Genomic DNA, 27,869 nt, shown 5'->3' with positions numbered 1-27,869 from the left:
GTGTTTTGGTAGTCCATTGACGAAATTCTCTTTCCAGAATTCCAACGAACTATCTGTTCTAATAAGAACTTTGCTGAAGTACATGTCTTTGTACCACCTGAAATCACCTAAGGTAGGGCATTTCAGATTCATGAGTATTTCGGCGGATCTCTCCTGGTATTTTAGAGGGTCGCCGACGAAGAATTCTATGAGGGTATATATGAGGGTGTTGACAGCATCCTCTACCCTTTCATGTTGTACCTCGGTCCTAGTTGATGGACCTTCTTCTTTGATAATTTGAGTAGTTGGTCTAATGACATAGTGGTTTAATATCTGTTGGCGGGTTGTTTCGTCGAGATATTTGTCCCACCAATCCTTGAGTTGCCCGGTAAATCCGGTTACTAAAACTTGAGCTATCTGATGGTCGGATTTATGGCCTTGTAATTTATACGCGCCTGCGGCCATCATCATCTCATTGACAACATTCATTATCAGATAGTCAGACAATCCATCGATATTCCATTCATAGATTGCTAAACCATCGTAATGAGCTTGAGTTTGTAGTGTCTTTTCTTCAAACTGGATATCCGGAAAAGACGGTTGAGGATACCAGTTTTTCTGATTACTGGCATTATTTTGACTTCTTCTAGAGATCCTTTCAATTCGATTGTAGAAAGGTTCTTCTCTCTCATTTGCAATCTCGTCTTCGAATTCTTGGTTCTCGTCGTCATTGTTAACGACATTGACAGATGAATCTTGAGGCGTCATGGCCGGATTTAATATCCTATCTAACTTTTCTTCTATCTTGGCCATCGCAGCCTCTTCTTTTGAAATCCTTTTTGTACAGATTTCGAGATTTGCCGGTCTGAGTATTGGTATTGACTCATCAACCTTTGGTACAGAGCTGCTTGCCTGTTCCTGCTGACTACCTGATTTCTTTGAGATTTTTCCCTCGATACTTTCAAGTTGAGTAGCGATCGTGGATAAAATCTTATTTGAATAATTGTTTTGATGCTGGATATTCTTGATATCCTTTAGGGTCGGATTACCCTTTTCTAGTCCTTCCGGAATATGTTTGAAAGGGCTAGCTTTGACCTTTTCTCCATAGTAGTTGTCGAATTCGACTTCTTCTAACGGAGGATGTTTCGAATATACCTCGCCTCTTTTGGTAGTCTTCCAACTCCTCTGGGTCAAGGTGCATACCTGCAGAATATTTTCTTCAAACCATTCGAAGAATGGTTTATTTTCTTTGATGGCTTCCATATGAGAATACCACTGAGCTCTTAATTCATTTCGCTCAGCCTCTTTGTAGGTTTGGAAGAAGGCATTTCTTTTTGAAGAGTTGGTAGTTGACATAAAATCTGCTTTCAAAAATTCTTTGTCTATCTGGAAATCAGCTGTAATGACATTTAGCTGGCTTTCGTAGACGGATTGAGTATCCATATCCGTATGGGTTGGAGACCTTGAGCCATCTTCATAGTGGATTGACGCCCTTTTTTGATCATAACTGACCTCTTTTACCTTTAAGGGGTCATACATTGATCTTGATATTCCTGAAGTACTTGGTCTAGAACTCAGGAATTCTTTTACTTTCGACTCTGACGAAGGTTCTTCGCTGAATTTTATTTCAACGCTTCCATCGTCATGTTCGATGATTTGGACTGGGTTTTGAGATTCTTTCCTCTTTGGAAGATTTGCATCTTCTATTTTCCAGAGAGTGCTTCTGGTTATTTGATCCCAAGAGAGTGTTTTTGGGACAGTCACTGATGATTTTCCAATATTTGCTTCTATGAGCATAGTCGATCCTTTTGGTGAGGATCTTAATGCTCTTGGAGAAATGTTTGTATTCATGAGCTTATAATAAACCCTGAATATGACGACTGAAGAATGAGTTTCAGCCTTGATGTTTAAATTTTTTGACTGTAAATCTAGCATGAGAGCTGATAATATGTGTGGGTCGTGGAGAGACAGAGTAAAGTTTGGATAACAATTGAAATAGACTGGTCCATTCTCTAAATTGGATTGAACCATTCCCAACAAGGAATTTGAAAAATCTTCATGTCTCTTATCTCGTAAGGAGATAAGGACTGGGATATCTAATCCAAGTCTGAACAATGGTTTTACCGCGACTTGGACAAGACCGACATGGAGATAGTTAAACTCTTCACGATGTTGGAGTATAAGAGATCTTGAAAAAAGATTCAGAGATTCCCTATTGCTATGAATTGGGATGTTCTTCTCTGAGAATTTGATGCATGATCTTTGAGTAAAATTGAAGGTTGAAATTTGGTAGATAGTTTTAGGATCTACCTTTGGAATAGTCCAATTTTTGAGTTGATCTTCGATTCTAGCAATCTGGTATTCTTGATTGACAGTATTTGAGATTTTGAGATTTTCTCCCCTTCGATGTTCATTTGAACTTTCTTCTTCATCGGTAGAGCATTTGAGATGACTTGATTTTCTGAGCTTTCTAAGAAATTCGTTCATAAGATAGATAAGATAAGAGTAGGATGATTTTTCTCTGAATTGTTTAATTGATATTCAAGAGAGAGCTATCGGCCGATCGATGCTCTCCTTACATTGATGAAGTCCTTTTATGGACTTCGAATTTGAACGTAAATTTGAATATAAATATCCACGAGTATGAGTTACCTAGAGTAACAAAGGGATGAGACTAGAGGGTTGTGTCAGAAGAGACATTACGATGGATTTAGAGGGACCTCATGCATTTTGTATGTTCATAAGCATAGGGCTACTTCCCCTAGAGATGATGAGTGCGGACACGCACCTTATGATGAGCGCGAATGCGCACAGGTGCGAAAGCACACAGATGAGGGTGTTCATGAGGCGCATGACACTATGGGGTTCCGCTGACCTCCGGACGTCGCTACAGATTAGCTTGACCAGAGGGTCCAGGGGGTGTGCGAGCGCCCTGGGGACTCACATTCGCACGTGTGAGTCGTGTGTAGGGAAGTACTACACATCCAATTTGTCCGAGACTGGAGGCCACCCCTAAGATGATTAGAGATAGGTCCCTATTCATGATTGCATGTGTTTGCATTAGCATGGCCCCTATAGTGGGGCCACTTACTGAGTATTCTTTGAAATACTCAGGCCGTGTGCCACATCATTTTTTTCAGGTAAAGGCAAGGCGCACTTGTACGGATGACGGCGGCATCGCGAGCAGAGACTGTGGCACGTGCATAGGGTAGACTCATATTTGAATTTCTAGTCTTAAGTTAGAATAGGTTGTTTTGCATTTCATTGTTTTAAATTATTTTGTATTTGTTTTTGTTTTCTCTAAATGTCAGTATTTCATATTTAAACACGTAAGACCATGGCTGTGTTTTCCAGAGAAGAAGTTGTTTTAAACGTTTTTTTTTTTTTTGAAGTTTACGTTATCAGTTATATTCATGTAAGAGTTATATTTCCGCATTATAGATGAGCATGAGACGTTAGTAGCGACTCTGACTATGTGGAAATTTAGGGTCGTTACAGTTATAATATTATATTCTCTTGGTACAAATAATAATAATTTCTCAAATCTTCCATTTTCCTTCTCTATGTTGTACCACTTTTGTTTCTCCTCTCTCTCTTCTTTTTCTTTCATACCAATCACTATGCAATTATAAAATAATATTCAATCAATTCTGTTTTCTTTCTCCTCCATAGTATGACTCAATTAACAGAAGCCATTTTCAATTTTTATTTATTTATTTTCTTCTCTTTCCTAAAAACTACTCTCATTAACAGAACCCATTTTGTATTCTATTTTCTTCTCTTTCCTTTATGTTTTCTTCTCTTTCCTAAAAACTACTAACTGAACCTATTTTCAATCTATTCTGTTTTCTCCTCTCTCCCGAATGACTATCCAATTCGTATCCAATTCAAGAAGTCATTTTCAATCTATTTTTTCCTCAGTAATAATGCATATGATTTTCTTTCCTAAGAATGATGATTCAATTTAGATGCAATTCACAAACCCATTTTCAATCAATTTTGATTTTCGATCCGATATCCAAAAATCTAAATAATTGAAAAAGAGATCTAAGATAACTTTTCTATCTCTGTTAAAAGATAAAAGAGAAGAGATCTAACTTACGGATTACTTTTCCATCTCTTTCCATTCCTATTAAATCTGCTTGAAGTGAAGGCCATCTCCAATTCTTCTCTCCCAAAATCTGTGATCTTTCCTTTGTTTCTTTCTCTCATTTTTTCCTTCTCAAAAGATAAAAGGAAAGGAGATCTAACTTACCATTACTTTTCCATCTCTTTCCATTCCTATTAAATCTGATTGAAGTGGAGGTCATCTCCAATTCTTCTCTCCCAAAATCTGTGTGATCTTTCCTTCTTCGTTTCTTTCTCTGATTTTTCCCTTTTTTTTGTTTCTGTTTGGTTTCTTTTTTTTTTTTCTTTTTTGCAGATCATTTTGAGGAGGTGTCGGGGAGATATTTCGGGAAGGGGAGAGAGAGAGTGATAATTTACTTTTTTTTTTTTTTTTTTTTTTTTTTTTTTTATATTTATTATTTACTTATTCTTATTATTATCTCTTTTTTTTTTCTTTTTTTTTCCGGGTCGTTACAAGTGTCTTCTCCACTATCCTCCGGCCTTAGAACGGGATTGTGGAATCCGGTGAGTGACTAAACTTGGGAGGAATTTTGTATATATGAAGAGAGTGTTTGTGAGAGGTTTTTCTAAGGTTTTTCACCAAGAAGAAGACCTTCCATGTACCATGATCACTCTATTTAAAGAGTCATGTTTGCATGTTCATGAAAATTTGAGATCACCAAATTTTGACACTTAAAATTTCACTCAAATGTTTGGGATTATGTGGCAAGCATGCATGTTTGAGTTAACCAAATTTTGACACTCAAAATTCCACTCAAACGTGTGGGGTTTATTTGGCAAGCATGCAAGTTTGGTTAAACCAAATTTTGACACCTCAAAATTCCACTGACATGGACTTTTCCATAAAATGAAGTCAACATCTTGACTTTCTTCATTTTAATTTAACAATTAATTTGAATAATGAATTTCAAATTAAAGTAACATTAAATAATTAATTAAACTATTTAATTAATATTTAATATTAATTCAAATGCCAATCTCAATCAATTCCGATACATAATTGATTAAGATATTTAAATCTTATTTAAATATCTCAGATTCTCTCCTTTTGTTTAATTCGTAAATAAAACAAAAATGCGGTTAAATATATCGTATATATGTAGCGCATATTCCCTAATTTGAATTCGAACACTTCGAACTCACTCGTCACACTGTTCTATGGTTTAGTCCGATATGAGCTAGCAGAGGAATCTAATGGACCTATAGATCATGGGCTCCAACGATCCAAGATTAACCGGCTAAACTCATTAACCTTGTTAACCAACATTCGTTAACTACTAGGACACTCCACTATAGCCTAGTAGTTGCACTCCCCTCACTATAGATATATTTCTGTCCATTTGATATAACCATGATTAGTAAGTCGATCCTTCACAGGTTGTTCGTAACTAGAGCTGGGTCAATTTACCGTTTTACCCCTAAAGTTACTTCTTGTTCCTTATGTCTCACTAATCCTCTAATGAACAATTGGTTTGTGGTCCAACCAGTAAACCGAATCCCTCTCAGGCCAATGAGAGGGTGGGGCTCCTTGTTCAAGACCTGGAGTCAGTGCTTAAGGGAACTACCTTTCTTCTATCCCTCAAAGTGGGTAGGAGTGAATTCCATCTTGCACCCCACGTCCCCAGCCATTCACCTAGTCTTACCCCTGAAATGGGAGGCCTATTGAGTCGGCGAACTAGAGCCACTCTCACCCATGCAAATCTAAGGATAATTCCGAATAAACAGGAGTTCATGGTTAGCTCAGGATTAAAACCGAGTTACCTAGGTTATCGAATGAAAAGAAAATCAGTCTCAACAGTAAACGACACTATAAAGTGAGAGTGGTTTTGTAATAGCCCAAAAATAAATAAAGAAATAAAGAATAAAAATAATTATAAAAATAGTTAAAATTATAATAATAAAAAAATAAATTTAATTAATTAATTAATTTAAAAAAATAAAAAATAAAAAAATAAACCTTTCCCCATCTCTCCCCACTAACCTCTCATCCCTTCCCACAATTATCTCTCATCTGCCATGTACGCTGCAAAAAAGAAACAGAAAATCTGACAAAAAAAAAAAAAAGAAAGAAACAGAAAATAACCATCGTCAGATTTGAGGAGAAGTATTTGAACAGATTGAAGATTTAGAGATTTTTGTCAGTTATTATGGTAAAATTTTATTTCAGAACTCCTTTTCCTTTATACTTATGCTTATAAGATATTAATTTAGGATCAAATCTTCTTTCCTATCTTACCGTATGTAATAATCAGATCCTATGTTCAATTAATTAGATTTTTTTTAGCATTGGAAGTTATAGGAAATAAGGTTAGAATCAATATAATTTTAGCTGACACATCCATAAATCTGTAAGATAGTAGCCAAATTAAAATTGGCCAATAATATCGATTTACAGAAGGAAAATAAATATAGAATGAGAGTAATATCTTATTTACAGATGTTTACAACACTGAGAATCTATTTACATAATGGGAATGAAAATAATTACCATGAGGGAGGAGGGAAGATTGAGGGAAGATTTGTTAAACAGAATTTAAAAATATAACAGGAGATATCAGAGGGCATGAAACTCCATTAAATTCTGTCTAACGGTGAATATAAGAATTTTAACAAGGTAAATTAGAGAAATAATTGTATAGAGTTCAAACTTGAAAATGATGTTATGGGCTCACATAGGTTGACTTGGATTTCAAAGGACGGAATCGAACTTTCAGTAAGGATATATACGTGACAACGACTTAAGCTAGCCAGGTAAGTGACCTTACTATCGGCAAGGTTATATTTGATGTTGACACGTGCCCTGTGGTTCTGCACGTGTCATATATATTGATATGTGTGAATTGTCTGAGGATCGATATGCTTCCTATATGTTATGTTATGTTATGTTATTATATGTGGATTGTATGATAATAATTATGGTACGATGTGCTCTAGGAGATGTTTGAGATAGGGTACGAGAAGGATGCACAAAACGAAATGTAACGATAGGAGTAAGATACGTTCATAAAATGTTAGACTTAGGTTACATACCGGAGTGCTATGGATAGGAGAGATTGATGAAAGAATACGGTTGGGTTATGGGTAGAAAGGGATAGGTTTGTGATAGATTGATAGAACGATATCGTTAGGGTACGTTCTTGTGACGATATGACCAAGGTACGTCACGTAATGATATGTCTGTGATAGGTATAGGAACGTTAAGGCTATGGTAAGTTAGAGAACGATATGACTATGAAGTGTTTACGTTATGACTTGGTTATGATATGATACATTGTATGCTAGATTATTGTGCTTAAGTACGAAATCATGTGAACGTGAATGTATGTTATTTATGTTGCTTAGTTGATGTGATATGAATGCATGTGACGATGTGTGACCCTTGTACGATTATGGCTTGTTGTATGAGTATTGGAATGTAACTGAATGAATTGTATGACATGAAATACGGTAAATTGCATGATACATAACCCCGGTAGGAATATGTATGATATGTAACAGAATGAGAAAGAGAATGACATGTAAGCATGAAAACGTGACACGGGGTTATGTTCATTAAATGATGACTGTAGGACTAGTGGGACCTCATGCATATTGTGTGATCATGCATTTCGGGGGATACCCCTATCCCATCACGAGGGTACGGACGCATACATCCAAATGGCAGGACAACGATCGTTATGCCCTGCATAGCGCTGCCGTGACGGTTTTAGTTTTAATGGGTCCTGATGGGCCCCCAGAGCATGCCCACCGGCTAGGGATAGTGGCCCAGCGGTGTGCGAACTAGCTGGTGAGCTCATACTCGCACGTATGGGCTGCGTGAAGAGTATATGGTACACGTCCACGATTATCTGTTAGGATTACACCGTAGGGAAAATGAAACGAAACGAAACGAAAAAGAAACGAAACGAAAAAGAAACGAAACGAAACGAAACGAAATGAAACGAAACGAAAGATAGGTCCCATCATTTCATTGCATGTGATTGTTGCATTTAACCCCAATAGTGGGGTCACTTACTGAGTATTTCTTTAAATACTCAGGCCATGTGCTACTACATTTTTCAGGTTAAGGCAAGACATTCCTGTACGGCTGACGACGGCATCGCAACTCAAGATCATGGCACATGCATAGGATAGTGGTATTTATTTTCTTAGACTTAGGATAGAATAGGATGTTTTAAACTTAAACGCTTATTTATTTTATTTCGGGTCTTTTGTTGTGTCGTTTTAAAGATGTTTTCGAAACACGTAAGTCCATGGCTGTGTTTTTAAGTTAAAGGTTATGTTTTATGGAATTTAAATGAAGTCTTCCGCATTCAATGTTTATGGTATGTATACAGTAGCGACCTTAAATTAAGTAGAAAATTTCGGGTCGTTACAAGTTTTCTTCATGGTCCGATCTTATGCAATACTCATTGCATAGGATGCCCCCACTCACATGTCTCCACATGTACAATTTAGTGATCACATTGTTTATATCATATACAAAAGTGGGCCGCATCCATAGTGTCCCTAGAATAAGGTACTCAGCCTTATCCTTATACTATAGATCATTTTGACTATATACTTGAACTTGATCCACTCTTATGTCTCTACATATAGTTCAAGTAATCATACTATAGCCAGAGTGTTCTTAGTTTATTGGATTTAGATTAATGATCGTAAAGTTCATTTTATTCAATAACAATCTTTACTGAATAAACAACAATAATAACTTTATTAAAAATAGAATATGTTTTTTTTTACGAACTATGAGTTTTAGGACATAAAACCCAACACTACATGCACCATATTTATGTGATATCACTATGTGATGTATAGATTGTGTTGACTATCGATTGTTTATGTTATGTGATGTATGAATTATGTTGACTGTTGACTGTTTATGTTATGTGAAGTTATAAATGATATGTTAGTAATATATGCCATGAAAATGTTGATCGATGCCATGTATACACGTAGTATTCTCGAGTCATGTCATGAAGTGCTTATGGAACTGGAATGTATTTTCATATTATGTAATATGTCATGTGATATGCCATATAATGTAAGAAATGCATATGTGAGGTCGGCAATGCTTATTTAGTGTCATGTTAGATATTTTAAGGGACCTCATGCATGTATGTATGTCACTTGTATCGGCATTCTTCCCCTTTATGATACGAAAGAAGGAATTACGATATTTATATTCGCCATGATATCATGCGGGCCCTTTTCTGTTCTGTGGTGTCCGGCGACGTGTATCACGTGTGCCCGACCAAGTCAGGCCTAGGGGGTATGTATACGAGCCCTCCTGGTGGGTCCATGTACGCGTACATGGGCCGTGTGTGAAGGAGTACCACACACCCAACCCTACCCGGAATAGAAAAGCGTCCAAGGCTATGTAAAGTTTACGAAAAGTTAGGTCCCCCTTATATGTTGCATGTGTTTGCATTTCTAACCCCAACAGTGGGGTGACTTAATGAGTATTTCATAAAATACTCAAGCCATGTGCTACCTACATTTTTAAGGTAAAGGCAAGACGCCAATATACGGTTAACGGCTGAGCTCAAGACACCATAGAAGTTGGACAGGGAATATTTTTAGGAGTTTACGTCTATTTCACTATTTTAAGTTATTGAATATTGTTTTATTTAGATTTATTTTGAATTCAGTTACCGAAGGTTTTATTTTGGGAGATAGGTTTGTTTTTGGATTTGTGAATCTATATGAAAGACTTTGTTATGTTTTTTGAAGGTTATTTATGATAAGCTTACGCGTAATGAATTATGTATGCATGGGTGACATCAGCCTTGAAAATAGGTCCAAGAGTAACATGTGGTCGATTGAAATGTTGTAACTCTCATCCCCACCAATACTAGGCCAATATCTAATTGCAACTTAAAACCTTAAAAATAATAATCTAAAATTAAAAAATTAAACTTTCTAAATCTAAACATATATATCCCTTCAAGTTTGTATGGTAGGATCAAAATACTTTATTTTATATCATTAAATGTTTAATTTTTATTTTATTAGTACAACAACAATAGGATCCGAACCTCTTATTCCAAATAAGAGAACGTATATAAATTACTATGACATTAAAGTCATGTTAGTGGCATTTTTAAACTAAAACACCTAAATTAGAAATAATTACTGCGAAACTACGAGATCTTTCGTTCTTGCAACCTCCAGTTTGTCAACCTCCACCAATCTAACTACAAAGCCGCATGTTTCATGCTCACTAAACATGTTTGATATATCACCCACGAGCCATTTCACTACTTCAAAGTATGTAAAAACGTGTTTGACTTCCTACTTTAATTTTGTATGATTCATGATTATAAAAAAAGTCTGTCTAAGCATGATTAGAACGGCTATATTGAGAATAGACATTATATGTAAAGTTATGAATTTATATATCCTTGTTTCATCCATGTCTAGCCTGGTTTTACTATTGAAATTTGTCATATGTCTAAAATTTCATGAGCAAAAGAATTCAGGGGTAGGTTTGCGGCTCATGTGCTTCACCTTAAAATACTTAACTTTAACTTCATCTTTCTCACTTTGTTCAAGACTTGCTTCCTTCCATCAACTAGATCAATATTTAATCCATTTCTTGCACTACATTGTCCTCTGAGTAACAATAATTTATTTTTATATCAATACTTTAATTTCATATTTACATATTTTATAGTGGCGCAATTTTCTTTCGACACTACCACTTTTAATGTAACGACCCGAAATTTTCTACTTAATTTAAGGTCGCTACTGTATACATACCATAAACATTGAATACGGAAGACTTCATTTAAATTCCATAAAACATACCTTTAACTTAAAAACACAGCCATGGACTTACGTGTTTCGAAAACATCTTTAAAATGACACAACAAAAGACTCGAAATAAAATAAATAAGCGTTTAAGTTTAAAACATCCTATTCTATCCTAAGTCTAAGAAAATAAATACCACTACCCTATGCATGTGTCATGATCTCGAGTTGCGATGCCGTCGTCAGCCGTACAGGAATGTCTTGCCTTAACCTGAAAAATGTAGTAGCACATGGCCTAAGTATTTAAAGAAATACTCAGTAAGTGACCCCACTATAGGGTTAAATGCAACAATCACATGCAATGAAATGATGGGACCTATCTTTCGTTTCGTTTCGTTTCATTTCATTTCGTTTCGTTTCATTTTCCCTACGGTGTAATCCTAACAGGTAATCGTGGACGTGTACCATATACTCTACACGCAGCCCATACGTGCGAGTATGGGCTCACCAGCTAGTTCGCACACCGCTGGACCACTGTCCCTAGCCGGTGGGCATGCTCTGGGGGCCCACCGGGACCCATTAAAACTAAAACCATCACGACAGCGCTATGCAGGGCATAACGATCGTTGTCCTGCCATTTGGATGTACGCGTCCGTACCCTCGTGATGGGATAGGGGTATCCCCCCATATGCATGATCACACAATATGCATGAGGTCCCACTAGTCCTACAGTCATCATTTAATGAACATTACCCCGTGTCACGTTTTCATGCTTACATGTCATTCTCATTCTCATTTCGTTACATATCATACATATTCCTAGCGGGGTTATGTATCATGCAATTTACCGTATTTCATGTCATACAATTCATTAAGTTACATTCCAATACTCCTACAACAAGCCATAATCGTACAAGGGCCACACATCGTCACATGCATTCATATCACATCAACTAAGCAGCATAAATAACATACATTCACGTTCACATGATTTCGTACTTAAGCACAATAATCTAGCATACAATGTATCATATCATAACCAAGTCATAACGTAAACACTTCATAGTCATATCGTTCTCTAACTTACCATAGCCTTAACGTTCTTATACCTATCACAGACATATCATTATGTGACGTACCTTGGTCATATCGTCACAAGAACGTACCCTAACGCTATCGTTCTATCAATCTATCACAAACCTATCCCTTTCTACCCATAACCTAACCGTATTCTTTCATCAATCTCTCCCATCCATAGCACTCCGGTGTGTAACCTAACTCTAACGTTTCATGAACGTATCTTACTCCTATCGTTACATTTCGTTTTGTGCATCCTTCTCGTACCCTATCTCAAACATATCCTTGAGCACATCGTACCATAATTATTATCATACAAACCACATATTATGTAACATAACATAACATATAGGAAGCATATTGATCCACAGACAATTCACACATATCAATATATATGACACGTGTAGAACCACAGGGCACGTGTCAACATAAAAAAATAACCATGCCGATAGTAAGGTCACTTACCTGGATAGCTTAAGTCGTTGTCACAAATATATCTTTAATGAAAGTTCGATTCCGTCCTTTGAAATCTGAGTCAACCTATATGAGCTCATGACATCAGTTTACTCTAATTTACATTGGATCTTAAAATTTTGATTTTTTCTGTTGGACAAAATTTAAGGAAGCTCACTACCCTCTTTCTGTTGGACAAAATTTAAAGAAGCTCACTGCCCTCTTTCTGTTGGACAAAATTTAAAGAAGCTCACTCTGATGAAAATTCTGAATGTTTTCTGTTACACAAAATTGAAAGAAGCTCACTGTCGTCTCATATTTCCTATTATTGTTAAATACTATTTAACAAATCTTTCCTTACTCTCCCTTCCTCTCTCCTAATCTTTTTCATTCTCTAAATAGGTTTTAAAATTGAAAGGAGCTCACTGCCGCCTGATATTTCCTTTTTATTGTTAAATACTATTTAACAAATCTTTCCTCAATCTCCCTCCCACTCTCTCTCTAATCTTTTTCATTCTGTAAATAGGTTTTTCAATTGGGTAAACTGATATTACTGACCAATTTCCTACAATCTTATAGTTTATAGATTTGCCACCTAGAATTTTATTGAATCTAACTTATAACCTTATTTTGTATAATTAAAATGCTAACAAAAATCTAATAATTGTATATGGATCTGATTATTACAGATTGGATCCTAAATTAATTTCTTATCACCATAACTATAAAAGAAAAGGAAATCTGAGATAGGATTTTACAGTAATAACTGACAAAAATCTTTAATTTCTTATCACCATAACTATAAAAGAAAAGGAAATCTGAGATAGGATTTTACGGTAATAACTGACAAAAATCTTTAAATCTGCAATAGCCTTCTTCTCAGATCTAACCATTGTTATTTTTCTGTTTTTTTTGGCAGGTGGAATGGAGGAGAGATAATTGTGGGAAGGGACGAAGGGTTAGGAGAGGTGGGGAATGATTTTTTTTTTTTTTTTAATTCTAATTTTAATTAATTAATTATTATTATTTTAACTATTTTTTTTATAAAGTTTTTTTTTTTATTTGTTTATTTCTTTATTTATTTTTCGCCTATTACATTATATCCCTCTAAAAGAAACTTTCGTCCTCGAAAGTGTTTTAATCTTAGAATAACTCGGGTTCTTATTCTAAGAGTTCTTTGTCAAGTCTTCAAGTACCACTAAGTGGAAATTCTTAACAAGTATACCCTAATCCATATGAGTCAAACATTTATTTGCATGCATCAAACTTATCACTTGGTATTCATAGAAACTTTGATTTCATATAAAGTGCTTGCTGGATAGTTACATATTTTAAATCTTGATTCATACTCTAAAATTGTTTTAATTCCATAAAATCTTTCATACTTACCCCTAGTATCATAAACAAGTCTCATATAATTTTCATATAGTATTTTGAGTATCCTAGGATTTTGTAAATGCCATAGAATTTTCATAAGGGTCTTTTGGTCATTTACCAACCCAAATCTTGGTTTAATTCTTCAACATATTCCAATGGTCTTGTAACTTTTTGCAATCCCTTTACACCATGACATACGGCTCCCCATCAAATTTTATATCACTTGGAGGTCACTTTGGTCATAAGCTAGTGGTACATAAATACAGGGATATTTTAGTCATTTTACACCTACACTTGGTTTAGCCCGTTATCATAACCTAATAGTCACCAAATTTCGTACATAACCTTATCATGTCATATTGAGTCTTCTTCTAAAATTTCATGGACAACATAATTTATCTAAGGTTTGTGGCTCAGGCAGTTCATTGAAATAAATGTTATGTGTACAATAACGTTGGAAAACTTACCTAGTTCCTCACTTTTTTTTTTTTTTTTTTTCCATGATTCCATCTACTGGATCAATAGTTTTACTAGTTTGTGATTTACATTGTTCTCCAAAGCAGATTTTCTACACTTAGCTAAAGGTTCACTAATTGACCCATTTGTCCATACATCCTCAAAATCTCATTTTAAAATACGGGATCTCCGCCTACACAAGAAAATTGTTGGTAAAACTCCAAAAATGACACTTTCTTTTGATCTAAATTTTTCCTCTCCTTATCATTAAAGAAAGACAACGAAAAATTTCAGGGTAGAAACCTTCTCGAGAATTTCTCTTAAGATTCGAACCCATAGCTGATGATAGAACTAGAATAGATATTTTTTTGTTTCCTACTCACACGCACTCATACCTTTGTTTCTCGATCAATCTTTCTAATTTTCCTCCCCAATCAAATATTATGGTGCCGGTATAAATCGAAATTTCGTTATAATCCAATTCTGACAGGTAATAGATACCGGGGCTTCGCAATATTTGTCTGATCACAACTCTGTATAGTCCATTTACTATAGAAGTTCTCAGGGAATTCATTAGAGGAATGTTTCCAATTAACATTGTTCGTTTTCTGTATTTTTAATAATTAAAAAGAAAAAGAGTTGTTTTTCTTTCCACATTATTGTTTGTATTTGTATTGTTTGTAAGTGTCCACTTGCTTTGGTTCGTCATTAAGGTCTCATCTTTGTAGATGAATTCCATATACAAATTTGCCTATTTTGCCATACAAAATCAAGAAATTTGTAATATTTCGTCTTTTTCCGCTACCTACCCCAATTCTAGTATATTTGTTTTTTTGGAGTGAAAATCATGACATGAAACTGGTTAAAAACTCCACCCTAACCCAATGCAAATTGAATGCACTGGTAATTCACATAGATCTACGAACGACTTCCTATATTTGGTTTGTGGTCAAGCTAGAGTTTGAGGATTTGGTAACTTTCATTGGAAACATTGTCAAATAGGCTTTTCTCTTGGTATACCTTATCTAGTACAACCCAAAACTAATGCTCCTATAACCATAACTGAAAGACATCACAACCCTTTCAATGCCTTGTACTATGAAGAATGGGCTTAACATAATTCTCTTATAAAAATTGGTATTATGTAAGCATGGTGGATATCCTCACACGCCATAAACTTGAGATACTTAAAAATCAAACTTAAAATGACAGTTTTGAAACGTTAACTATAGTACCTTTTAACCAGGTTGACATTGCTAGGAAAAATTGATTGGTAATTTTCTACAACAATTTGTTTATGTTGAGCTTCTTGAGTGCATTCGTATACCTTAAGGAGGATTACCACAAAACTTCTAGTTGATTTAGAGACAATGTCCCACTCTAATCCTCGTGTGTCCCCCGCCCAAGTTATCTTAAATCATGGTTTCTTAAATTTAAGGTACCTTGACAATCTTATACCGTAGTCCCTCTCCATATACCTCTAAAATTTTGACCATGATCGTAATGCCTCATCCAAATTGTGGCTCGATACTTTTAAATCATCTCACAACTTCCATAATTGCGGTTGTATTACTCTTTTTTTTTTTTTTTTTCCTTTTTTTTTTTTTAATTATCATTATTATTATTTTTATATAGTTTTCAAGCCTTATTAAGGTAGGAAAGTTTTCTACATCTCAGTACTAACAAAGCTCATCTTCCATTAACGACACTTATGTCATTCACCAATTAATTTAAATATACATGTTTTAAACTTTTATGGTCTTTAACTCAATTTTTTTTTGTTTACAAGTACTTTAATTTCATCTTTATGTACTTCAAAGTTATAAAGTTTTCTTTCAGCACTACCACTTTTAATATCTATCGTATACTATAGGATATTGACAACTATGCCAAGTTTCTTAGGTCATTTTATTTCATCTAAAACTATTTACTCTTCCGTATACATTGGTACAGTTCTCCCCATCTCTATGGTCATAAGACTGTATAGTTTAGTTATGTTCAAGACGTCTAACTAAAACATATGATCTTGCTTAGCAAAGTCATTTTCATAGCAACCTAACATTTAGTAGATTACTAAAACTATAGCTACTAATTCACACCAACAATCTCAGTAAATCTAAACATCATCAATACAACAATTTACATTCACATTCCATGCAAGGTAAAACATAACTCATCAATACAATAATTTACATTCACATTCCATGCAAGGTAAAACATAACTTATTCTAAATTATAATAAATATAGCATTAAGCTAACATGAATACAGTAAATAATATTACAATCAATAGAGTAAAGTCCAATTATGAGTTATATTTTATAATGACCAAACAATAACAACATACACAATCAACGACATTTCCTTTTCTTATCTTACGCAAGACATACCTGACGGAGACGGGGCACCGACGGTTGGACCATGGAATATGCCAAGCCTACATCGTAGGCTAGTCTACAAGATCTATAACCTAGAGCTCTGATACCAACTGTAAAGACCCGAAATTTTCTACTTAATTTAAGGTCGCTACTGTATACATACCATAAACATCGAATACGGAAGACTTCATTTAAATTCCATAAAACATAACCTTTAACTTAAAAACACAGCCATGGACTTACGTGTTTCGAAAACATCTTTAAAACGACACAACAAAAGACCCGAAATAAAATAAATAAGCGTTTAAGTTTAAAACATCCTATTCTATTCTAAGTCTAAGAAAATAAATACCTACCCTATGCATGTGCCATGATCTCGAGTTGCGATGCCGTCGTCAGCCGTACAGGAATGTCTTGCCTTAACCTGAAAAATGTAGTAGCACATGGCCTGAGTATTTAAAGAAATACTCAGTAAGTGACCCCACTATAGGGGTTAAATGCAACAATCACATGCAATGAAATGATGGGACCTATCTTTCGTTTCGTTTCGTTTCATTTCATTTCGTTTCGTTTCGTTTCATTTTCCCTACGGTGTAATCCTAACAGGTAATCGTGGACGTGTACCATATACTCTACACGCAGCCCATACGTGCGAGTATGGGCTCACCAGCTAGTTCGCACACCGCTGGACCACTGTCCCTAGCCGGTGGGCATGCTCTGGAGGCCCACCGGGACCCGTTAAAACTAAAACCATCACGGCAGCGCTATGCAGGGCATAACGATCGTTGTCCTGCCATTTGGATGTACGCGTCCGTACCCTCGTGATGGGATAGGGGTATCCCCCCATATGCATGATCACACAATATGCATGAGGTCCCACTAGTCCTACAGTCATCATTTAATGAACATTACCCCGTGTCACGTTTTCATGCTTACATGTCATTCTCATTCTCATTTCGTTACATATCATACATATTCCTAGCGGGGTTATGTATCATGCAATTTACCGTATTTCATGTCATACAATTCATTAAGTTACATTCCAATACTCCTACAACAAGCCATAATCGTACAAGGGCCACACATCGTCACATGCATTCATATCACATCAACTAAGCAGCATAAATAACATACATTCACGTTCACATGATTTCGTACTTAAGCACAATAATCTAGCATACAATGTATCATATCATAACCAAGTCATAACGTAAACACTTCATAGTCATATCGTTCTCTAACTTACCATAGCCTTAACGTTCTTATACCTATCACAGACATATCATTATGTGACGTACCTTGGTCATATCGTCACAAGAACGTACCCTAACGCTATCGTTCTATCAATCTATCACAAACCTATCCCTTTCTACCCATAACCTAACCGTATTCTTTCATCAATCTCTCCCATCCATAGCACTCCGGTGTGTAACCTAACTCTAACGTTTCATGAACGTATCTTACTCCTATCGTTACATTTCGTTTTGTGCATCCTTCTCGTACCCTATCTCAAACATATCCTTGAGCACATCGTACCATAATTATTATCATACAAACCACATATTATGTAACATAACATAACATATAGGAAGCATATTGATCCATAGACAATTCACACATATCAATATATATGACACGTGTAGAACCACAGGGCACGTGTCAACATAAAAAAATAACCATGCCGATAGTAAGGTCACTTACCTGGATAGCTTAAGTCGTTGTCACAAATATATCTTTAATGAAAGTTCGATTCCATCCTTTGAAATCTGAGTCAACCTATATGAGCTCATGACATCAGTTTCAAGTTTTATCTCTATAAAATTATTACTCTAATTTACATTCGCCATCTTAAAATTCTGATTTTTTCTGTTGGACAAAATTTAAGGGAGCTCACTTCCCTCTTTCTGTTGGACAAAATTTAAAGAAGCTCACTGCAAGGAGCTGGTCGTCTGATATTTCCTATTATTGTTAAATACTATTTAACAAATCTTTCCTTACTCTCCCTTCCTCTCTCCCTAATCTTTTTCATTCTGTAAATAGGTTTTAAAATTGAGAGGAGCTCACTGCCGCCTGATATTTCTTTTATTGTTAAATACTATTTAACAAATCTTTCCTCAATCTCCCTCCCTCTCTCTCTAATCTTTTTCATTCTGTAAATAGGTTTTTCAATTGGGTAAATTGATATTACTGACCAATTTCCTACGATCTTATAGTTTATAGATATGCCAGAAGAATTTTATTGAATCTAACTTATAACCTTATTTTGTATAATTAAAATGCTAACAAAAATCTAATAATTTATATGGATTTGATTATTACAGACGGTTAGAGATAGGAAAGAAGATTGGATCGTAAATTAATTTCTATCACCATAACTATAAAAGAAAAGGAAATCTGAGATAGGATTTTACCGTAATAACTGAAAAAAATCTTTAAATCTGCAATCTTTAAATCTGCAATAGCCATTGTACTTCTTCTCAGATCTGACCATTGTTGTTTTTCTGTTTTTTTTTTTGGCAGGTGGGATGGAGGAGAGATAATTGTGGGAAGGGACGAAGGGTTAGTGGGGAGAGGTGGGGAATGATTCTTTTTTTTTTTTTTTTTTTTAATTCTAATTTTAATTAATTTATATATTTATTATTATTATTATTTTAACTATTTTTTTTATTTGTTTATTTCTTTATTTATTTTTGGGCTATTACATTTAATATCTGTAGCAGACTATATGATATTGTCGTCCATCAAGCTTCCTTGGTCATTTTCATTTTAAACTATTTACTCGTTAATATACATTGACACATTACTTTCCATCTCTATCGTCATAATATTGCGTATTTTAACTATGTTCAAGACGTCTAACTGAAACATCTAACCTTCCATGGCAAAATCATTTTCATGCATATACTAGCATTTAGTAGCTTACTAAACTACAACTTCTCATTCACAGTACCAACCTTGCTAAATCTAAACATCAACAATATTTCAATTTACATTCACATTCCATGCAAGGTAAATCATAACATATTCTACATTATAATAAACACAGAATTAAAGCAACAATAATTCAGTTAACTATAATACAGTCAATGGTGTCAAAATTCAATTGTGAGTCATAGTTTATAATGACTATGCAGTAACAACATATGCAATCAATAATGTTTCCTTTTCTTATCTTAAGCATGACATACCTGACGGTGATGGGACATCAGCAGTGGGACCATGGTTCATGCAAAGCCCTACATCGTAAGCTAGTCTACAAAATCTATAACCTAGAGCTCTGATACCAATTGTAACGGCCCTAAATTTTCTACTTAATCTAAGGTCGCTACTATATACATATCATGAACATAGAATGCAGAAATACTTTATAAACTTTTTCATAAAACATAACTTTCATCTTAAAACATTGTCATGGACTTACGTGTTCGAAAACATGTTTAAAACGACACAACGAAATACTAAATGAAATAAATAAACATTAAAATTAAAAACACCCTATTCTAACCTAAGTCTAAGAAAATAAGTACAACTACCTTCTACATGTGTCATGGGCATATACTATATCATAACTTATCATATCTTTGCACGTGTCAATTCACATATCATAACATATCATATATCATAACAGTTACATAACATAACCCGAACATGCCTTCAACATATCACACCATAACATATCGCATCACAATATATCATATCATAAACATATCAATTTAACACATATAGCATAACATTCACGTAACATCTCATTTCATAACAATTTACATATACAAGCATAAGACATGCGAAGCCATGCGAAGCCATGGGCATGTGTCATCAATCAGCACACAATTATGACTAAAAATAGTGGGGCCACTTACTTAGTTGGGCTAGGCCAAAGTTACTACGAATCCTTGATGCTTGATGCTAGAGCTACTTAACGCTGCTCTCGGAAATTTAATTCGGTCTAAAGAGTCCAAAATCATAAATTAGAACTACTATAGGGATTCACCCACCTAATTTTGCATAAAATAATTTTAAACTTATTTCTAATTATTTAAGTTAGCTAAGCCTAGTTATACCTACAAACTTACCCTAATAATTTAAATTAACTAAACCTAATTATACATAAATAATTTGAACTCGATGCCAAAAATTTAGGTAGTCAAAAGGTAGTCATACTAACTTTAAATGCTTCCAAAGAATTGAAACTAGGAGGAAAGGGTTCGAGCATATGAGACCCAAGTTAGATCAACCAAGATACTGGCTTTGAGCCGTCAGATATAGTGGAAGCAAACTCTTCACTTCTAAGTTTTAAGCGAATCTAAAGAGTTTGTAGTAAAAGAATAAGGTTGAGTTTATTATATTCGTATCACTATTGATTCGCTGCATTTTGTAATCGTCGTTACAAATGAATTTGTATAAGACTGGACCACAAAATTTAATTTCTCTTTGGAAATCAATTAATTGAGAAAATTAATATTTTGCATGATGATCATATGTGACTCGATCTTAATCCTCACTTAATTATGAATTCCTACATGTTATGTGTTGTTCATTGATTTGTATGGGTGAGAATGACTTTTGTATCCAATTCAATATCTTTACCATTTTGAGGACTTGGTCAAATAGGTAGCTCGAAACATAATTTCATGAAATGACTTCACGTTTTCTCATATAAGGTACGTAGATGAATAATGTTCTTATGTGCTGATTTCAAGACGTGAAGAATGGATCCCACCTTCTAAACGTCCCAAGAGGGGCTTAATTTATAATTAGATTATAAACAAATTATTCATTAGAGAATCGATGATATTAAGGCAAAAAATGTAATTACATGGATAAAATAAACTTTTGATCCAGTTGTAATTATGAACAACTCACGAAGAATTGACTAGCTTGTAATTGTGAATGTTTGCTGAAACCACCGCACTAAATGGTGGTGAGAGTTCTCTTATTTATAATCATTTACAGAACAAAGGAATATAGTAAATTACAAATAATATGAAAAGAACAAGAACAAAAGGAAAGAATAATAAATGAATATAGTATATTTGCCCTTAATAAAAGGGCAATACTAGATATTTGCGTTATAATGAATGGTCAACTATCCTTAACACCCCCCGCAAGCTGAGCGTCCTTGTATTCAATTCAACTATCATTTAAATGTAAGGCAAATAAAAGGGCAAATATTTAATACGAAACACCCATTTAGAGCCCACGATGTTGGTGTTGGCAGGGCGAGGAACCAAAGTCCAAGTATCATTTTGTTGTAAAGCTCGAATTTCTTCATCCATGGCAGCAACCCAAGCACGATTCTTAGCCGCAGATTTGAATACTTTTGGCTCAATGGATGCAAGAAGAGCAGAAAGAAGTCCAAATGAGCCCAAAATACCAAGATTTGTTAGATGACGAGTCTTGAATATACCAGCTTTGACTTGTGTGATCGTAGGATGAGTGCCCAAAGAAGAGGAATCAATAGAAGTATCAAGACTCATCCACAAGGTGAGAACAAATATCACACGAGGATGAACTGGATTGAGGAATGTGCGATGATGAAGTGGTAGGAGAGATGAATCAATATGATAAAAATGTGGTTCCAAGAAATTTGAAATAGGAAAAGAGGAAAGAGGTTGGGCCTGGGAGCTAGGTATAGCAGAAAAGTGAGTTTCATCAAATTGAGCATGGCGGGTGATATATAGCTTAGTGGTGGCGGGATCAAGACAGCGGAACCCTTTATGAGCAGGACTATAACTAAAAAAAATACAGGAATGCTGCGGGGAGAAAACTTGTTAGGCATATAATCACGCAAGTAAGGATAAACACGACAACCAAAGGGATGAAAATTGTCATTATGTGGACTGTAGCCATAGAAGAGTTCAAAGGGTGACTTACCTCCAGGATGTGGAGTAGACAACCGGTTGATAATGTAAGCTGCAGTGCTGAAGGCGTCAACCCAAAAACGAGGAGAAAGATGAGAGTGAAAGAGAAGGGCCAAGCTAGCATCAGTCACATGACGATGTCTTCTCTCAACATGACCATTTTGAGCAGGTGTATATGGACAAGAGAGTTGATGGTGGATGTCAAAATTACGTAAATGAGTTTTGAAACAAGTGCTAATAAATTCGGTACCTCCATCGCTTTGAAATACCTTAATACGAGAAGAATATTGATTTTCCACAAATTTTTGAAATTGAAGAAAAATATCAAAGAAATCATATTTAAATTTTAAAGGGTAAAGCCAAGTGAATCGAGAATAATCATCAATAAAAATAACATAGTAAAGAAAACCCGAATTTGATTTGACGGGGGAAGGACCCCAAAGATCACAATGAATAAGATCTAACACATGAGACGACCTACGTTCATTGCAAGAATAAAGCAATCGATGACTTTTCACAAGCTGACAAGTATTACATAATGATGGAGAAGGCAATAAAGACTTAAGAGAAAGAGATTACCTTTTCTATTTAAAAAAGAAATAACAGAATGATTCACATGACTCAGGCGAGTATGCCATAAAGCATATGAAGCACGTAAAGATTTGTTTCTAAGGACTGAAATAAAAGCAGAGTTGCCGCACTCCAGCACATATAGCCCTCCATCTCTTTTATCGGTGGCCACCACCCTTCCTATTTGACGATTCTGGATAGTAATAAGATTATTAATAAATGTAACGGAGAGAGGAAAATCAGACGTTAATTTACTGATGGAAAGAAGATTTTTAGTGAGATGAGGGACAACCAAGACATCTAATAAGTGAATATTTTGAACAGGAGAAGGAGTACCAGTATGGGTAATGGGTAGGGATGCACCGTTTCCTACGATCACAGAGTCCTTACCCGTGTAATTTTTAGATAGATGGGTCGGCAGTCATATGGGCCGAAGCCCCAGTGTCCAGAAACCAATCAGCAGCATCGGGTCCAGCAATAGAACATGACGTGTTAAAGGCTTCAGCAAGGTGAGCATGAGAAGAATCAGGTCGAACATACCGTTGGTTGCAGCAGTCAGCATAATGGCCCTCTGTGCGGCATATTTGGCAGTGAGGTGGTCGACGACCCTAACCTGAGTGGGTTCATCCTCAATTGGAAGAGTTGTTTTTGTGGGAATAAGAACGACCTCGCTGGTTGTTAGAGGAACCAAGGTAGCTTCTATGGGTGTGACCACGATTAGTGGATGTGAATGCTGTAGGAGTTGAGTCGGAGGTTTTCTATGTTATGTATTTGTATATAGCACATACCTATACATTTTTTTAATTTTCATCCTTTTTGTTTTTAAATGTAAAAAATTTACCATATATTCATTCTATATTTTTTTTATTCAGAAGGATTTGCATTAAAATTTCAAATATCTACTTAATAATAATTATTTATTGATAAAAAAAATTAGCTAATTTCTATATTAGATAATGACTCTCTATTAAATAGTTTCTTAATAAATAAAAAAATACAAAAGAATAGTTTTTTAATAAATAAAAAAATATAAAAGAAATTTTTAACAAAAATATCAAAAGAATAAATGGAGATTAATATTGAGTTATACTTACCATATTTGAAGAGATTTACGTCTATATTCAAGTCATGTGAATAAATAACTGATTTAATTAGAGGTTAATCAAATCAATATAGAAATATCATTTACAAACAATTATTTTGAATTGAACATGTTTTAGACTTAATTTAATTTTTTGGATAGTAAATTTTTTCAATCCAATAAATCCTTATCAAATAATGAATTTGCCTAATCTAACCATAAAATATTCGGTTGATTCGAGTTGTTCAAATAATTTACTAAAAAAAATTTAATAAAAATAAATTACTAATAAAGAAAACCTTTGTTAATTTGTTTTACTGATTTAGTTTACTTGGTTTGATCGTGTTCTTGGAGTAACTATTTTAACACGCTAATACATATAAAATAATTATAAAAAAAAAATAACAAACAAACAACAAAAACAAGATACCAAATTTAAAACAGTTTGTTGAGCTAATATTTTTAATCAATCCAAGCATTTTATTTACCACCCAAATTTTCACCCTTAAAAAAAAATAATAATAGTAATAGTAATAAATCCTTTTCTTATTTTTTATTCCTAAATTATCTTATAAAATCATTTTCCCCCTTAATCTAAAAGTCATAAATTCATCAAGAAAATTAATCATGGAACTTCCTCCAAAACCCACAAAAATCAATGTAATTTTTCTTCTTCTTTCTCTTTGAATTTCACTTTTTTTTTCTTTGTTTCATTCTATTGATGGTATGGGCTTGACTTGTTATTCTACTTTTCATTGGTTTTTCTTTCCCATTACTTAAAATGAGTATGAGTTTTTATTCAAAATCCGGATTAGTTGATTGAAAAACTTTGTTTCTTTCATGTAACCAACACAAAGATGAACTAATAAACCTAACTGCCGTTTTCAACATTATTTTATCGAGAAACAAAAAGAAATTGAATCATCTGTGATTTTGTTCGGCAGGTTACTGTGAGAATCTCAGCCGTGATTGTACTGGCATTGGTGAGCTTAGCCACAGTGGACGCTATGAATCCACGTCTAAGTTCGAACTCTCTGAAATTTCAGGCCATCAATTGCCGAAAACACTCGGCGTTGCTGACGGAGTTTGGCGGCGTCGGTGACGGAGTAACTTCAAATACTCACGCGTTCCGAAAAGCGATTGAACATCTCAGCACACTCGCGGCAGATGGTGGTGCTCAATTGATCGTGCCGCCGGGGAAATGGCTGACTGGAAGTTTTAATCTGACTAGCCATTTCACACTTTTTATCGATAAAGAAGCAAAAATTCTTGCATCCCAGGTTCTACCTATCGAGTATTTATTTTTATAAAGCTAACTTTGGGAGTGGTGATTTGAGTACTTTAATCTATAAGTACTTCAATCCAAAATAAATGAGTCAAATTTGTTCCGCTTAAGTGCAGAATGAATCAGAATGGCCACTTGTGGAAGTTCTCCCATCTTATGGAAGAGGAAGAGATGCTCCCCGAATGAATCAGAATGGCCACTTGTAGAAGTTCTGCCATCTTATAGAAGAGGAAGAGATGCTCCCTGAGGACGGTACAGCAGCCTCATCTTTGGAACTAATCTCACCGATGTGGTTATCACAGGTGATTATTTTTCTATTACTTTTTCACATTCTATTTTTTTTTTAAATGGTTTGCAAAATTATAATCATTATAGGCTTCTGTGCTATTAGAATTAAATATAAAAAAAAATTAAAGTAAATGAAAAGATAACAAAAACATTTATAGAAAATAAAGTTGGGTTGGTCACATGGTGTAGGTAACAATGGTACAATCGGATCTTCGTGGTGGGAAAAATTTAAAAAAGGGGAGCTCAAGGTAACACGACCATATGTGATCGAGATCATGTACTCTGATCAAATCCAAATCTCGGATCTCACTTTGATCAACTCACCTTCTTGGTTTGTCCATCCGATTTACAGCAGGTTTCACTATTTCACTTCAATCCCATTATACTTATATTTTAGGATTATGCTTGAAAGAAGAAAAAAAAAAAAGAAAAAAAGAAAAAAAGAAAAAAAGAAAAGAAAAGAAAAAAGTTAAAACTTGTAATAATATACCATTCAAATCATTCCAACTAAAATTATATATATATATATATATATATATATATATATATATATATATATATATATATATATATATATATATAATATTATTATGATTTATTTTTAATCTAGTTGGGTTTGGTTGGGTGAAAATGCAGAAATGTGATTATCCAAGGGCTTACTATCTTGGCTCCCGTTACCGTACCCAACACCGACGGAATCAATCCAGGTTCCCTTCTTCTTCACCTTTAAAACCTTAGGGTTCATTTCTTTGTCAATCCCTCTCCCTAATTCTCTATTCAATTTATCAGATTCTTGTTCCAACACTCGAATCGAAGACTGCTACATTGTCTCCGGTGACGATTGCATTGCCATCAAGAGCGGATGGGACCAATATGGTATCAAGTTCGGAATGCCGATCGAGGACCTTGTCATTCGCCACCTCACTTGCATATCACCAGATTCTGCAGGTATCGCCCTTGGCAGCGAAATGTCTGGCGGAATTCGCAACGTCAGGATCGAAAACGTCACTGCAATCAATACACAGTCTGCTGTCAGAATCAAAACCGCTCGCGGATGAGGTGGTTTCGTCAAGGACATTTTCATCCGAAGAATGTTTCTATCCACGATGAAATATGTCTTCTGGATGACTGGAGACTACAAATCGCATGCAGATGACAAGTTTGATCCCTCAGCATTGCCGGTGATTAAGAACATTAATTACAGAGACGTGGTGGCTGAGAATGTTAATATGTCGGCGAATTTGGCAGGGATATCGGGAGATCCATTCACGGATATTTGTATTTCGAATGTGAAGATTGGATTGTCGAAGAAGCCTAAAAAGTTGCAGTGGAATTGTACAGAAGTTGAGGGATTTAGTAGTGATGTGGATCCGCCACCATGTTCTCCACTGGCTAAGGCAGCGAAAAGTGGTCGATGTGACTTTCCTGAAGATAAGCTGCCAATTGAGAATGTTCAGTTGACGTCGTGCTCTGTTGAAATTCCTGCCTTCTTAGTGACTTTATTTTTTTAAAAATTCTATGGAATAAATGGTAATGAAAAATTTAATGAAGATATAGATCAAATGTCTTTTCCTTTAAAATTTATAAAACAAAAAATAATAATAATAATAATAATTTTGAAAATAAGTTATTTCAACTAGATTTTCGAGATAATACTCTAAATTTGAAAAAATAAAATGAAACCTCTTAAATCTAAATATGTATGAATCTACCATGAAGTTTTTATGGTATTATAAAGACATTGTATCAAATTCTGTGTAATCTTTTTTATGTTTTTAGTACAACAATTATATGAGGTAGGAATTGAATCTTCAACCTTAAAGAAAAGAGTGCATATCAATTACTAAGTTTGAAAGAATTTAGAGAATAAAAGATAAGAATGAAGAGAAAGGAACCTAAAAAGGAAATTAAGTGATGTTTAAAGAGAAAAAAAACGAATAAAATAATTTAGAATCATCAATGAAGAATTATGAGATTTTATTTTAGTTGTTTTTAGGAAGTGTGGGTCCATATTTGCTCCCATGGGCCATGTGTAGAATAGTAAATAAACATCTGAACGCGCTTAGGATAGTCACCTAAGAGAATACAACTTTTAAATGATAGGTCTCATTCATGATTGCATGTACGGAGTATTTGTTAAAATACTCAAGCCACATGCTACTTGCTACTTATATTTTCTACATT

The 27,869-nt window shown here is 34.7% G+C and overlaps 1 pseudogene; it reads left to right on the top strand.

The window, feature by feature from the left end:
• The window catches only part of LOC147786265 (putative polygalacturonase), a 37,426-nt pseudogene extending 9,941 nt beyond the window's left edge, over positions 1-27,485 (top strand).
• Positions 27,486-27,869: the final 384 nt, after the last annotated feature.

The sequence above is a fragment of the Cucurbita pepo genome, unplaced genomic scaffold (genome assembly GCF_057944985.1).
Source record: "Cucurbita pepo subsp. pepo isolate OVF unplaced genomic scaffold, ASM5794498v1 scafford_3, whole genome shotgun sequence".
In the NCBI taxonomy this organism is placed as follows: Eukaryota; Viridiplantae; Streptophyta; class Magnoliopsida; order Cucurbitales; family Cucurbitaceae; genus Cucurbita; species Cucurbita pepo.
Note: the sequence above shows the minus strand (reverse complement) of the source record. Positions and strands in the feature narration are given on the sequence as shown.